Here is a 13914-nt window from a genome sequence, read left to right as displayed (position 1 = left end):
ACCTCGTTTAGGATCCTAGAGACAGAGCTGGGCACGGGATCACATGACTAGTTGGGGGCTGCTCCCAGGAGAAACTGAGAGAGCAAGTGGGGGTTTTGCCCACTGGTGGGTGCGGTGAAATGGAACCTCTGCCCGATCCTGGGGTGCTGTGGAGTGTGAATTGCACTCTGTAGTCTGCCCCATCTCTAGACAAGGGACGTCCACTCTTGTCCCCCTCACCCCAGGCAGGCCTTTGATGCAGGCCTACAGGGAGACAGGCGGCACGCGTGGTCGCCCAGCAGCAGGGAGGATTCAAGCGTGATCCTCCAGGGGAGGTAGGTAGGGCGAGCCACTCAGCCAAGCCCCCAGAGCTCCTGGGATCCCAGGGCATCTGGGTGGGCACAACGGACCTTCTCTTACAGGAACTTCTGGGGAGCACCTCCGGGTCAGCCCTGGGTTTTCTCCTCATTTCCCACTCTCCACTTCACAAGCAGGTCCCTGCACACAGCTTCAGCTGCTGTCTATGTGCCAACCACCCCTAAAGGCTTTCCTCTCATCCATGCCTTTCCTCCCAGTTCCAGACCTAACAGCAAACCACTCCAGACCATCTCCTCCTGATGCTTATTGAACATCTCAAACTCAACCTTCTATTAAACAGGGCTTTTTTTTTTTTTTTTTTTTTTTAAGTCTGTGCCACAGTGAAAGGGTGCAGGGGACCTTGTCCGTGGCTGTGTCTCAGGGTGAGCACAGTGCCTGGCATGGTAGGTGTTGAGTATGTATGTAAACGGGGGATGAATGAATAAAGCAAGATGCTGGGAGGTCGGACAGGGCAGGGCCAGGTCTGGGTGAGGGGAGAACCAGCACCTGTGGAGAAGCAGTGAACGGGCCTCCAGGCAGGCTCAATGGTAAACACACTGAAGAAATCTCTCATATTTGAGTGGGGTCTCTGGGTTGGAGATGGGATAGCTATCAAGTCTTAGGGAATAGCTGGGTTTGAGATACGGGATTTGGATGCTGTTGGGATTGAGGATGATACACTGAGGGCTTGGCGGTGGAATTCTTAGGTGTTGGTGCAAGGAATCAGGTGGGTTGGTGTGGCTGAGGCTTGGGACTTTTGAGGGACACCAGGTGCTCTGGTGGAGAGGTGGTGTTCTGTAGAGTCACGGGGCCCCCTGAAATGTGTACAGGAAGCGTGTAGCAGTCACAGGTGAAGAGAGTCCTCATTAGGGGAGCAGGGATGTGGCCACACAGCTGGTGATGGAATCACTCCAGTGAGTGGAAAAGAAGAATGAGTTTGAGGGTTGGGATAAGAATGGGGGTCACTGAGGATAGATTATGGGGTTGGAGGAGGATGTGTGAGGCCCTGGTGCAGGGGAAGGTGAGGCCGGAGCTTGGGACTGCTATGTGAGGCCAGAGCTCGGGACTGCTATGTAGCAACTATTCCTTCTCTGGTGAACCCCGACAAATACAGCTCCCCGAATTGCTCTCTAGGTGCAATGCAATGCCTGTCAAAACTCCAGCTGGTCTCTTTACAGACGTTGACAAGCTGATCCTAAAATTCATGCGGAAACTCAAGGGGCCCAGAATAGTCAGAACAATATCGGGAAAGAACGGCAAGGTCGGAGGAGTCGCGCTTCGTGATTGCAAAACTTCCTACAAAACTACACTCATTGAAACAGTATGGTACCAGCATCAAGGATGGATACATAGATCAATGGAATAGAATTGAGGGCCCACAAAGAAACCCTGATATTTATGGTGAATTGCTTTTTGAGAAAGATGCCAAAACAATTCAGTGGTAAAAAGATAGTCTTTTCAGCAAATGGTGCTGGAATAACTAGGCAGCCACAGGCAAAGTAATAAACTTGGACCCCTACCTCACATCATATATAAGAATTAGTTCAAAATGGGGGCGCCTGGGTGGCTCAGTCGGTTAAGACTCGGACTTTGGCTCAGGTCATGATCTCGTGGTTCATGAGTTCGAGCCCCGCGTTGGGCTCTGTGCTGACAGCTCAGAGCCCGGAGCCTGCTTCGGATTCTGTGTCTCCCCTTTTCTCAGTCCCTCCCCCACTCGCTCTCTGTCTGTCTCTATCTCTCTCAAAAAAAATAAGAAACATTAAAAAATTTTTAAGAATTAGTTCAAAACAGATCAAAGACTTAAATGTAAGTTCTAAACTATAAAACTTTTAGAAGAAAACATCGGAGTAAATCTTTGTGATCTTGGGCTAGGCAATGATTTCTTTTCTTTTTTTTTTTTTAAGTTTATTTATTTATTTTGAGAAAGAGTGTGAACAGGAGAGAGGCAGAGAGAGAAGTAGAGAGAATGCCAAGCGGGCTCTGCACTGATGGTACAGAGCCAGACCCCGGGGCTCGAACCCACTGTGTGAGATCATGACCTGAGCCGAAATCAAGAGCTGGACACTTAACCGACGGAGCCACCCAGGTGCCTGGCAACCATTTCTTAGCTCTGACACCTAAAGCACAGGTGACTAAAGACAAAGAGAAATCAGGACTTCATCAAAATTTAAACTTTCGTGCTTCAAAGGACACCACCTAGAAAATGAAAAAGACAGCTCACAGAATGGAAGTATTTGCAAATTATATATCTGATAAAAGACTTTTTTCTGATAAGAAACTTTAGGATACATAAAGGACTCTTACAACTCAACAAAAAGACAAAAAAAAAAAAAACAACTAAAATATGAGCAAAGCATTTGAATAGACTTTTCTCCAAAGATGATATACAAATAGCCAATGACACATGAAAAGATGTTCAACACCATTAGTCACTAGGGAAATAGAAATCAAAGCATATACTTAAGATACCACTTGACTAGGACAAATGAGATACGGTCCCACTAGGGGTCTGTCAAGGAGACAGGTGATAACCAGTGTTAGGTTGGGGGACAAATGGAGTCTCATGCATATATTACTGGTGAGAATCTAAAATGGTGAAGTCACTTCAAAAAAAAACAGTTTGGGGGCTCCTCAAAAGGTTGAACACTTTGACCCAGAAATTCCACTCCCAGGCATATGATACTCAAGAGAAATGAAAACCTATATCCGTGCAAAAACTTAGCACAAATGTTCATGGCGGTTTTATTCATAATAGACAAAAAGTGGAAACAATCCAAATTCCTATTCAATGAGGAACAGATAAATACCATGTGATGTATATGTACAATAGAGTATTTTTCAGAAACAAAGGAATGACTTTTTGAGACATGATTTAATAAGGATGAACTTGGAAAACATACTAAGTGAAAGAAGCTGGTCACAAAAAAACATGCATTGTATCATTCCGTGTATATGAAAGGTCCAAATTAGCAAACCTCTAGAGACAAAGTAGATCAGTAGTTGTGTCTGACTGGGTGCTGGTGGTGAATAGAGAGGACAGCTAATGAGTACAGGCTCTCTCTTTGGGGTGATAAAATGTTCTAAAACTAGATCGTGGCGATGGACCCATGACTCTGAGTATGCTAAAAACCAGTGTACATTTTAAATGGGTGAATTGTAGGGTATGTGAATTATATATCAATACATCTGTTAAAAATCAAAGAGGGAGAATAATAACAAGGTGACTCAAAGAGCCTGTGGTCAGCCTCCGGGCATTCCCGACCAGCCTCCCCTCTCTCCTGTCCACCCCGATCTCTCAAGCTCTCCTGACTCCCAGGGCCTGTCCCTCTGACAAGCAGCTGGTGACCAGTTAGCCAGCTGGGCCTATGCTGCTCGGCCAATCAGCATCATCCAGCAGTTGGTTCCCTGGAGACAGAATCAGTTAAACTGACAAAGCTTCTGTCAGACTCCTCGGTGAGTCACGACTGTTTGTTGATCTAGGCTCAGGCAGGAGGGCAGTTACTGGAATGTTCGGCGTCAGGGAGGTGGCCGACAGTTGGCAGGGTCAGGCCACGGAGGGACAGAGTGTATACAGCCTGCCATGCGCCCTGGAGACATGCAGACACGTGCTGCTCGTGGTGGATAGAGGAGCAGGTGAGGATAGGAAAGTCACTCCCCTGGTGAGAGGTGACAGCACGCAGCAGGGCTGGGCAGCATGAGATCCCTTTGGGGTCAGCTCCCCCCCCCCGCCCCCCCACCGTACCCAGGGGCTGGAGTCCCGCCTGTGACCTGAGGTCAGGCCTCTTTGGAGCCAACTGAGGACAGGCTGGGGACTTGGGAGGGGGCAGGGGCGGGAGCTCGGGCACAGGGATTAGGGTAGGATCCTGGGATGTGACCTATCAGGGTCAACAGGGAGCTGTCTGTCCTGTGGGGAGTGAGAATAGCACCCACCATGGTTGAGGCTGGAGATGATGGTCTGAACCCTGGTATTACTTCTTATTCTGATGGGTACTGGTGAGGGTGCCATGGGAGCCGTGGCCTGGGTGGGGAGGGGCCCTTGTGCTGAGCTCAAGTTTAGCCTTAAGTGAGTGCCTCACTGTGCTATCTGCCAAAATGTGGCTTAGAGGGTGGGCGAGGGGTCTTAGTACACCTGGGCCACATCCCACTTCTGACATGATGACAAAGCCACCCTGTGCAGGTGACAGCACACCTGTCTCGGCCTCCGGTTCCTTATATTCCAATGCCACGAGCAGCCCCCGCACCTGAGAGCACATGCATTCAGGAGGCCCTCGGAGCAGCTGAGCCTCCGCTTCCTGGAGGGGCTGCCCCTGGGGAAGGGACCTGCCATGCTGGTCCACCGGGGGGCCCCAGTGCTGGCGGGTGGTGCCCAGGGGGGCACACCTCTCCCCCGACAGCCCCAGTCACCGTCCCATCCAGGCGTCTGGTGAGGCGATGGTAGCTCAGACAGGTCCCCAGGGCTTCCCCCTTGTTCTTCTCCGGGAGGCCAGCCAGATGCCTGTTGTTTGGTCTTGAAGTTAGCAGAGGAAGACATGTGATCTAGAGAACACTCTCGCTTTGATCGGTTCTTCCAACTGAAAGCAAATCGGACACAGTTGGGGAATTTGGTGGGGAGACACCTCCCTCTAGCTCTGGGAACTGCAGTGACCAGAGAGGCCCAGTTTGGGAATCTCTGGGGTCTGTGTGTGGGGAGGCTGGTGAATCTGGGAAGGCGATGGACACGAGGACTTAGGCTGAGGTCTGTTCTAGGCGCCTCAGTCGGGCCCTGGCCCCAGGTGCCAGAATGATCCGAGGTAAAGGCTTGACCTGAATGAGCTCTCCCTGCTCTTGAAGTGGCTCCAACGGTCCGCACAGAGGGGAAGGGTATGTGGTGTTGGAAAGTCCGCTCTGGGTGGATTGCTGAGTTCCAACACCAGCTCCCCCCTGTATGCACCCCGTGGTCCTATTTACTCCACTTCTCTGTGCATCCACATCCTCATCTGTGAAGCGGGCGTGATGATAGCCTCTCTGCATGGGAGTAAGTCCAGGATGCAGTTAGTCAATATCATGGACTTAGAGTGCTGCCAGGTACCCAGGAAGCACCCACACGTCAGCAGGTGGCATAAAGGAATTTGGCAAGCACGTGGCGTCCTGTTAGCAAGGCAGACACCTGCTGATCAGTTGTGACCTGGGAGTCATCCTGGCCATGGAGATATTGGGCTCTGACCCCTGTGCAGGAAGGTCCTTTGAAATGTCTTTGGGCAGAGTGGAGTGTTAAAGGGACACAGCAAGCCCAGGCTGGCTGGGGGCTCTGTTAGCCACTGGGCGGGGTAGACACAGTGCCTAGGGCCACAAACTTATGTGGTCCATGAAAATGTTTCAATTTATCTATTTTTAAATGTTCAGTCATTTATTTTTGAGAGACAGAGAGAGAGGGAGCACAAGTGGGGGAAGGGTGGAGAGAGAGGGAGACAGAGAATCCAAAGCAGGCTCCAGGCTCCAAGCTGTCAGTGCAGAGCCCAATGAGGGGCTTGAACCCACAAACCATGAGCTGAAGTCAGATGCTTAACTGACGGAGCCATCCCGGCGCCCCTGTTTCAATTTCTTTAAAATTCATGAGGAAAAAAAGATAAACTTTTAACTGGAAGAAAATGTTTTAATATATAATATATATATTTATCATATATTTGTATATATAATATAATATACAAAATAGTATAATATTAATTATATAATATATAATATGTAATTTTACCATGTTCATATTTATACCAATAAATTATAAAATCAAATTTAAGTTTTGTTTTTTTTTTTTTTTTTAATGGAAAAAAGGGCTCAGATGAGCACAAGTGCCCAGGACCCACCTGTGTCATAATGCAGCCCCGTGTGGGTGTGACTGAACAGGTTGGGAGTCTGGTAATCAGACGTTGACAGGGGTCATGGGCTCTGCTTCATTTTCAACCATGGCTCCGCTGCCCTGCTGTAGATGTGCAGAAGGGGCACCGTTGGTTTATCGAGGATGAATTTCATTTAGCAACACTGGGCAGACAGCACGCAGAGGGGTTTCTCAGCCAATGTGAATCCCCCCGAAGAGACCGGTTTTACTATGTTCACGCACATAATCCCTCAGAAAGAACAGAACCTGACAGAGCAAAGAATAAATATTAACATTTGATTAGAAATACTTGTGGAATGTGGGATGGGACAGAGGTATAGAGGGGAAAAGGTCATCTTCAAATTAAACTTGGTTACTGCTCACTTTTGCTCAGGATCATTCCCTGTCCTCAGGGGGGAAAGTGGTAACAAAACTGCCCGGTACCCGCATTTTCTCCTGGAGTCTAGCTGATGTGAGGGGTCACCCGGACACGTAACGAAGGGGGGTTTTGCTCAGCATGTACCCATGCAGATACAAGCACCTAGGCAGCCAAGGGACACACTGAGACACACCCACACTCAGACAAAACCCTGTACTTCTCCCTGCAGCTTAGAAGCAGCATGTGGCAGGGGTCTTGCCTGGAGCACATCCAGGAGGAATGTTCCAGGGGGACTCCCTTGTCAAGACAACCTCTCCTTGGCCATAATGAATTCGTGGGAGCTGGACCATTGTTTGGGGTGGGGGAGTGTCAGCTGGAAGGGGAAGGCGGGGGGAACTGCCTAGAAATGGCTCACAGGGACACTGGGACACCCCTCCCCCCCAAGAGTCCACAAGGGGACAGGAAACCCAGAGGGAGGGGAGGGGACCTCCATGTGACAAAGGGGCTCACAGACTCGCTCCATCAGGGTATCAGTTGCTATTGAACTTGGAAGGCTGCCAAGTACCAAGGATGGGGCCACCACCTGCTGAGCCCCTGGCCTGTGTCTTCTGCTCCTGCCTGAGTTTCAGGAGAAGAGTAATGCCTTGTTCATCTTTTTCTCTAGCAATCAGCCATGACTGTCTTTGCATTGCCAGCCCTCCCTGCCTCCTCCTTCCTCACTCTTGTGCTGCTAGCCTTTGGGCTGGGCCATGGGAGTGGCAGACACACTTCCCTGGAGATGAGGACAGGGGACTAGCCCCCTCCCCCAACACCCCTCAGCTCAGCACTGCTGCAGGGGCCGTGGCCACACCAAGAGCCAGAGACAGCCACCACCTGGAGCTGGGGCAGAGAGTCTCAGAAGAGGTGACAGGACTGAAGGACCCGGTCATCAGGCTCCACACACTCCCAGGGTCCTGCAGGTTCCCAGCACCTTCCTCCAGGCTCCTCTGGCCCCGCCCGCTTCTCTGAAAGTCTTCGGGGGGACAGAGAAGGCCTGAAACACTACCCTGGGCTCCTCCACGGTGCAGATGTTGGCCACTTCTGCTCTGGGGGCCAATTTTTCTGTACAAAATACCTGCTTTCCTCCACCCCAGGCTGCCCTAGGATGTCCAGCCTCCCCACCAGCCCACCTGGGCTCTGGATCTGCAGATTAAGGTCACTTGCTTTCCTGCCCCTTAGGGAACCAGAGTCATGGAAATGAAATGAAATGAAATGAAATTTCCATTAACCTCTTGGTGGTGATATTATTTTATATATTCTTCATACGCTTGAAAAAACAAACGCTGAGAAACAGGGAAGGAACTGCACACAGAACAGTCAGCAGGTCGTCCTCAGAGCTGAGCTGGTGCGCCTTTGCTCGTTCTCTTCCAGCTGCTGCTGGACTGCTGTGGGCATTGAGCGGTCAGACTCCCAGAAGGACTGTCAGGTGGAGAAATTCCAGAGGCAGGACCCATGTGACTCCTGCCCGAGGCAGTGGCAATGGCCACTCTGCCAGGGGACAGAAGGAAGCCTTGGGCTGACCATGAGATCCACTCTCCCTCCCACCTGCCCTGTCCCTCTGGGCCTCCTATTCTGAACAGGAAATGAACACAGAGCAAGACCCAGAGAACCAACAGAGTCAGCAAGGATCATAAAACTCTCAGGCCTTTCACTCTCTCCTTCTGCCAGTTCACAGGTATTGAACTGGTTAGGATGCAGACGGAATGGAAGGAGGAGGCCCCGTGGGTGGCTTCCACCTCCCACAAGATGACCCACACCCCTCCTGGGGTCTCGGGTTGTTTCCAAAGCTGAGGGTGGCCCTGAGTGCAAGATGACTCCTCTCCTCCCTGTCCCACCTGGGGCAGGACAGGACTTGCTGATCCCGGAGAGGTTCTGTGTGCCTTGTGGCTTCCCCTGGAAACTTGTGCCCACCAAGGCTCCCCTCTGCTGCCATCCTGCTCTTAGCCCTCACATCTGCCAAGAGAGAGCCTGGGCTCGAGAGAGAAACCTGGAACCTGCACACAGCCCCTGAAGGTCCAGCTGGGTCCATTTCCTGAACTCTCCGGGCCTCAACCTTGTCGTCGTCCTCCTCCTGAGTGAGGCCCAGGGGAGTGTGAGAGCAGGGCAGAGAGCTGGGAGGGAGAAAGTCCAAGGAACCAGGATTTACCAGATCATGCCCTTCAGATGCCTGGGATCAAAGGCCAGCTGGGCCACCTGCTGGCCATGTGCTTTGGGCAAGTGTAAGAACCTCTCTGTGCCTTTTTTGTCCTCCTAACATGTTGATAAGAGAACCAATTCCACTCATGTCTGTGCAGAGACCCAGGGCAGCACCTGGGGCCTCTAAGCAAGGACCGCTCCTCATCACAGTTTGCTGCCAGGAGCGGCTCGGAGCACCATGACGTACGTCTCAGAGCCTGGCCATCAGCATACACCTCCTGCCTCAGTCCGGAGGGTCAAATGAGGTAAAGGTCAGAACTTCCTTCAACAGCCATCCAGCTACCTCCCTCTGGACTTCCCACATCCGAGTCCTGTTGACATGGCCAGTGGGTCCATTTCCCAAGACTCACCAGGTGAAGTTGGTGGTGCTCTTTTTGGTGTTGCTTTTCATTAGAGAAAACAAAAATATGGGAGTATGTTTCATGTAGCCTCAAGCTGTAATCACCTGGGGAGGAAGTGAAGGCCCGTCTTCAAACCCAAGTCCATTCTAAGCCCATCTCTGTCATGAAAAGGGAAGAAGGTCATTGTAGGTGGCACACGATTGTGGTACCAGGCACCTCACCAGTGTCGGTGCTTGGCCCAAGCTGTGGATTTGGCTCTGAAGACCTCTCTGGAAGGGTTTCATGCCCAGATCGTCCTGGAGATGGCAGCACAGGCTTTGGTCTTTGAAGTATTTCTCTTGCTGGGCCCTGACTTTCTTCTCTGTTCTCTTCCATTCTGTTGTCTTTTTGAGCTCAGTTGCTGGTTGTTCACAGGGTCTTACAGAGTAACTATCTTCCAATGGCTCACATCTCCAGAGAGTTTATGCTCACCTCCTCCCATTCCTTCTGGAATCTGCTGCTTTGGAGGAGCCATGCTTGTGTTTTCAAAAGCTTCCTTGCCGCCTTGTCTTTTTTTTTCATGATCTGATCATCTTTTAACCCCTTTTTGTTTTTTTGTGGTGACATTTTTTGAACTTTTGCTAAATCCATTGTTGATCCCCTGATATTGTGGGTTTATGGAGCATGTCAAAAGAAAAATATGATCATTATGGGGTCCCCTGCCCCTTCAAAAAAACCCTGGCCCAGGTCTGTGAGCCTGGGTGGGGCAGCCAGTACCAGCCCAATCTTATCCTCTCCCATCTGTGGCTTTGGCTATGAGAGTTCTTCTGAGGTTACGGTGGCACTTTAGTGTTTTAGATCCAGTGGGGTCAAACAAGTCAGAACTGGTGTAGGCACTTCCTTTAGAAGACCTATTTTCTCATGACTTTTCATATTTCTTCATGAGTAACGAGCTTCATCTATTTTGCTTATTGATGTTTCCATTCCTTTCTTGTCAGAATCTCATTGATTAAGGAGTGTCACTAAGTAGTTGTCATCCAAGGTCCAAGGAGTGGCCAGTGAGACACGAGCCTCCCCTAGAGAGGGTTTGTACCTGATTGGTTGGGCCTTACTTGAGGCACTGACCTGCTGCCTTCCCCATCCCCATGGCACCTCATCTTCCCACGCTGGCTATGTCCCCATGCCCCAGGGGTACCAGGTAGACTCATCAGTAGATTGAGTTTGTAGCGTGTTAGGAAGAAATGTGTCAGAAGAAGTGCAGGGGCGGGAGAGTCTCTCTGGGCCCAGGCTTCTTTATGCCTTGTCCCCAGGGGTTTTATCTCCTCTCGGTGGCTGCCTGGCCAACAGCCAGCTCCTTCTGTCATTGGATCTCAGTGAGACCCTTGCATCCACCCGTTCCCTCTCTCTATGACTCATCCACAAACATCTCCCTGGATCTGCTTGCTCTCTGAGTCCATGCTGCAGAGGGAACCATCCTCACATTGTCCCTTGTCACCTTCCAGCTTGGCCTATCTCTCACTCCATCCTACCTGTTCACTATTCCCTATTGCAGTCAGAAAATGCCTCATGCATTAGAGGTAAAGAGAAAATTGGGCTCAGAAAGAGTGATTTTCATAAGATCAAATGGAGTTGGCAGTTGGTAAGACCTCCGATCCAGGGTTTATGATCCTGGGCTGCCTCCCAGGGATTCCTGATGTCCAAGAGTCGCCAAAGAGATAAGATAGACATGGGGCCCAAGAAGGGTTGTCTGACGCTGCCACCTCCAAAGCTCCACCCAGTGCACCTGGCCTGAGGTTTCCATGGTGATGGTAAATAAACTTTACCTGTTGCCTCTTCTATTACTGCCATGTCTCCTCTCATCCTAGTCCATGATGAATGTCCAAATATTATCAACAGAATTGGGGAATGGAACCCAAAGGTGATGGCCCAGACCCAAGGAGTGGCATCATTGGAGTCAGAACAGAGTCTGGAGGGTGCCGGGGTGGCTTAGTTGTTAAGCATCTGACCTAAGCTCATGGTTTGTGAGCTCGAGTCCCACATTGGGTGAGCTGGAGTCCTGCTTCAGGTGAACATGAGCCCCACTTAGGGTGAGCCCCACTTGTCTCGCTCTCTGTCTCTCTCTCTCTATCCCTCTTGGGATTCTCTCTCTGCCCCTCGCTCACGATTGCACCCTCTCTTTCTAAAAAAAAAAAAAGGGGGGGGCTGGAGGCTCGGAGGTTCTTGAGTTCAGGGTCTTCAAACCTTGGGAGTTGAGTAGCAGTGCCCAGGGGAATGGGGGTGTTGGGGGCCAAGTTTATACTGGGAAACAAGAATACAGGCATGATTTTAAGAATGATATTTATGTGGTCCTAGCACACAGAGCTAGGACTGGCTGGATTGAAGACTGGGTACTAGAAGGTTCCCCAGGAACAGGGCAGACACATGGATCAGCATGGGATCTCCCAGACACTGGAGGCCCAAACTTTGCAGCAGGGACAGTGTGAAGGGGAATCAAACATGAGGGAGGGGTAGGAAAAGGTGATTTTTATAAATTTGCAGAATCCAAATGAGAAATTCACATTTTTAAGAAACAAATAGTTCTGCATGGTGCACAAAGAACTTCCTCTTCCTCTTCCCATTGTCTGCTCTCACATGGAGCTGCTGTCATTTGGCCTTTTCCTATTTTTAAAAAACCTCCTTCAGCTCTCTTTTCATCTCATCCTTTACCCCTGATATTTCTTCCTTAGTCTCTTGTATCTCTACATTTGCCTCTTGTTTTTAGAGATGACTGCTTTATTGCCTTTATTAACTGCTGTATTAATATGGTTGACAATATTTGGTCATACTTTTCATTCGCCTTGTGGCAACCTTTTTTTTTTTTTTTGGATCTTCCCGTCCTTTTTCTGGTCTCATCTTGGATTCAATTTTGTGCTCATCCTTTGTAGGGAACTCATATTTGAATGAGTTGAGTTTACTTATACTCGATTTCTGTAAACATGTTGTGTGGGCTCACCCGATGTGGGACTCGAACTCACAAACTGTGAGATCATAACCTGAGCCAAAGTCACATGCTTAACGACTAAGCCACCTGAGCACCCTCCAGACCCTGTTCTGACTTCAATATACTTTATTGCGTCTCGAGGTTTTGTGTGTGGTTATGTTTACCCATCTGAAGGAGAACGAAAGGCATAGAATGTACGAGAGGTGTTACAGAAGGTATAGTAAGCGATGGTGAGTACTAATAAAACAAGCTATGTGTCCAACTCTCAGCTTAAGAAATAAACTACCATCGGGGCACCTGGGTGGCTCAGTCAGTTAAACGTCTGATTTTGGCTCAGGTTGTGATGTCTGTAGTTCATGAGTTCCAGCCCCGTGTCGGGCTCTGTGCTGACAGCTCGGAGCCAGGAGCCTGCGTCTCCCTCTCTCTGCCCCTTCCCCGCTCATGCTCTGTCTCTCTCCGTCTCTCAAAAATGAATAAACATTAAAAACAATTTAAAAAAAAAAGAAAAAGAAATAAACCACCATTATACTGAGCTCCTCTCTGTGCCCCCAAACACTGTATCTCCCTCCCTCACACGCAAGGTAACCACTATCCTGAATTTTACTTGTCACTTGCTTTTCTTTATAATTTTACAACATTTCTGGTATATTCTTAGAATTCATTAACTGCATTTGCGTGTCCTAGGACATTATATAAAAATGATTTTCATCTGTCTTATCTACATAATAAGCTTATCTACATAATACTAGCTATTGCTTGACAACGCTACATAACAAACCATCCCAAATCTCAGTGGGATGCCACAGTAAACATTTATTTCGCAGCTGTGTGCCTGGGGGGTCAGTGACACTCAGCTGGGCTTGGGTGCAGGATCCAGGCTGTGTCCACATCTGCTCCACATGTCTCTGAGCTGTTTGAACCTAGAGCTCCCTGAGGCATGCTCTTTGCGCTGCAAAAGACAGAAACACAAGGCAACAAGACCAAGCACGCAAGTTATTTTAGATTTAGGTTTGTGTCACATCCATTAATCCCAGTGGCCAAAGCAAGACCTATTGCTTAGCCCAAAGTCAATGGTCAAAATTATGTTGTGGAATTATTCCACATTGGAATATTCCACGTTGGAATATGGAATACTTTGTTTTTTATTGATGGAACATAGTTTATCGTACAGACTATTTTTCCATTGTTCTCACAATAAACCTTTGAGTGGTTTGCAGATTTTACTAATGAAGATAATACTATTGTGAATAATCTGGCAAATGTGTACTGGGGCAGACGTTGCAAGAATTGCTGTGGATTATGTAACTATTTAGTATAATTATCCAAAATTTTGAACCAAGGTAGGAAGATGATTTTGTGACATTAAGTCTATTTAAAGGTCATCTGACTCCCACGGACTGGAACTTTATTGACTGGCTTTTGCAGTTGATTGTTTTGTAACAATCAACTAATTGTTACAAAACAATCAGCTAATGTTTTGTAACTCCCTAATGTTAAAGGTTAACTGGTAGAAAACTGATTAGGTGTGTTGGTTCTTTAGTCAGTAAAGGAGGTAACATCAAAAGTTACAGTAGTTTCAGGGGCGCCTGGATGGCTCAGTCGGTTAAGCGTCCAACTCTTGGTTTTCAGCTCAGGTCATGATCTCACGGTTAGTGAGTTCGAGCCCCACATTAGGCTCTGCACTGACAGCATGGAGCCTTCTTGGGATTTTCTCTCTCTCCTTCTCCCTGTCCCTCCCCTGCTCATGCTGTCTCTCCCTCTCTCAAAATAAACTTAAAACAAAAAAATACAAATGAGCCTCTTTCTTATTATA

Source organism: Panthera pardus, unplaced genomic scaffold (genome assembly GCF_024362965.1).
Source record: "Panthera pardus isolate Hobbes unplaced genomic scaffold, ASM2436296v1 HiC_scaffold_25, whole genome shotgun sequence".
Taxonomy (NCBI): Eukaryota; Metazoa; Chordata; class Mammalia; order Carnivora; family Felidae; genus Panthera; species Panthera pardus.
This window is presented reverse-complemented; position numbering follows the sequence as displayed.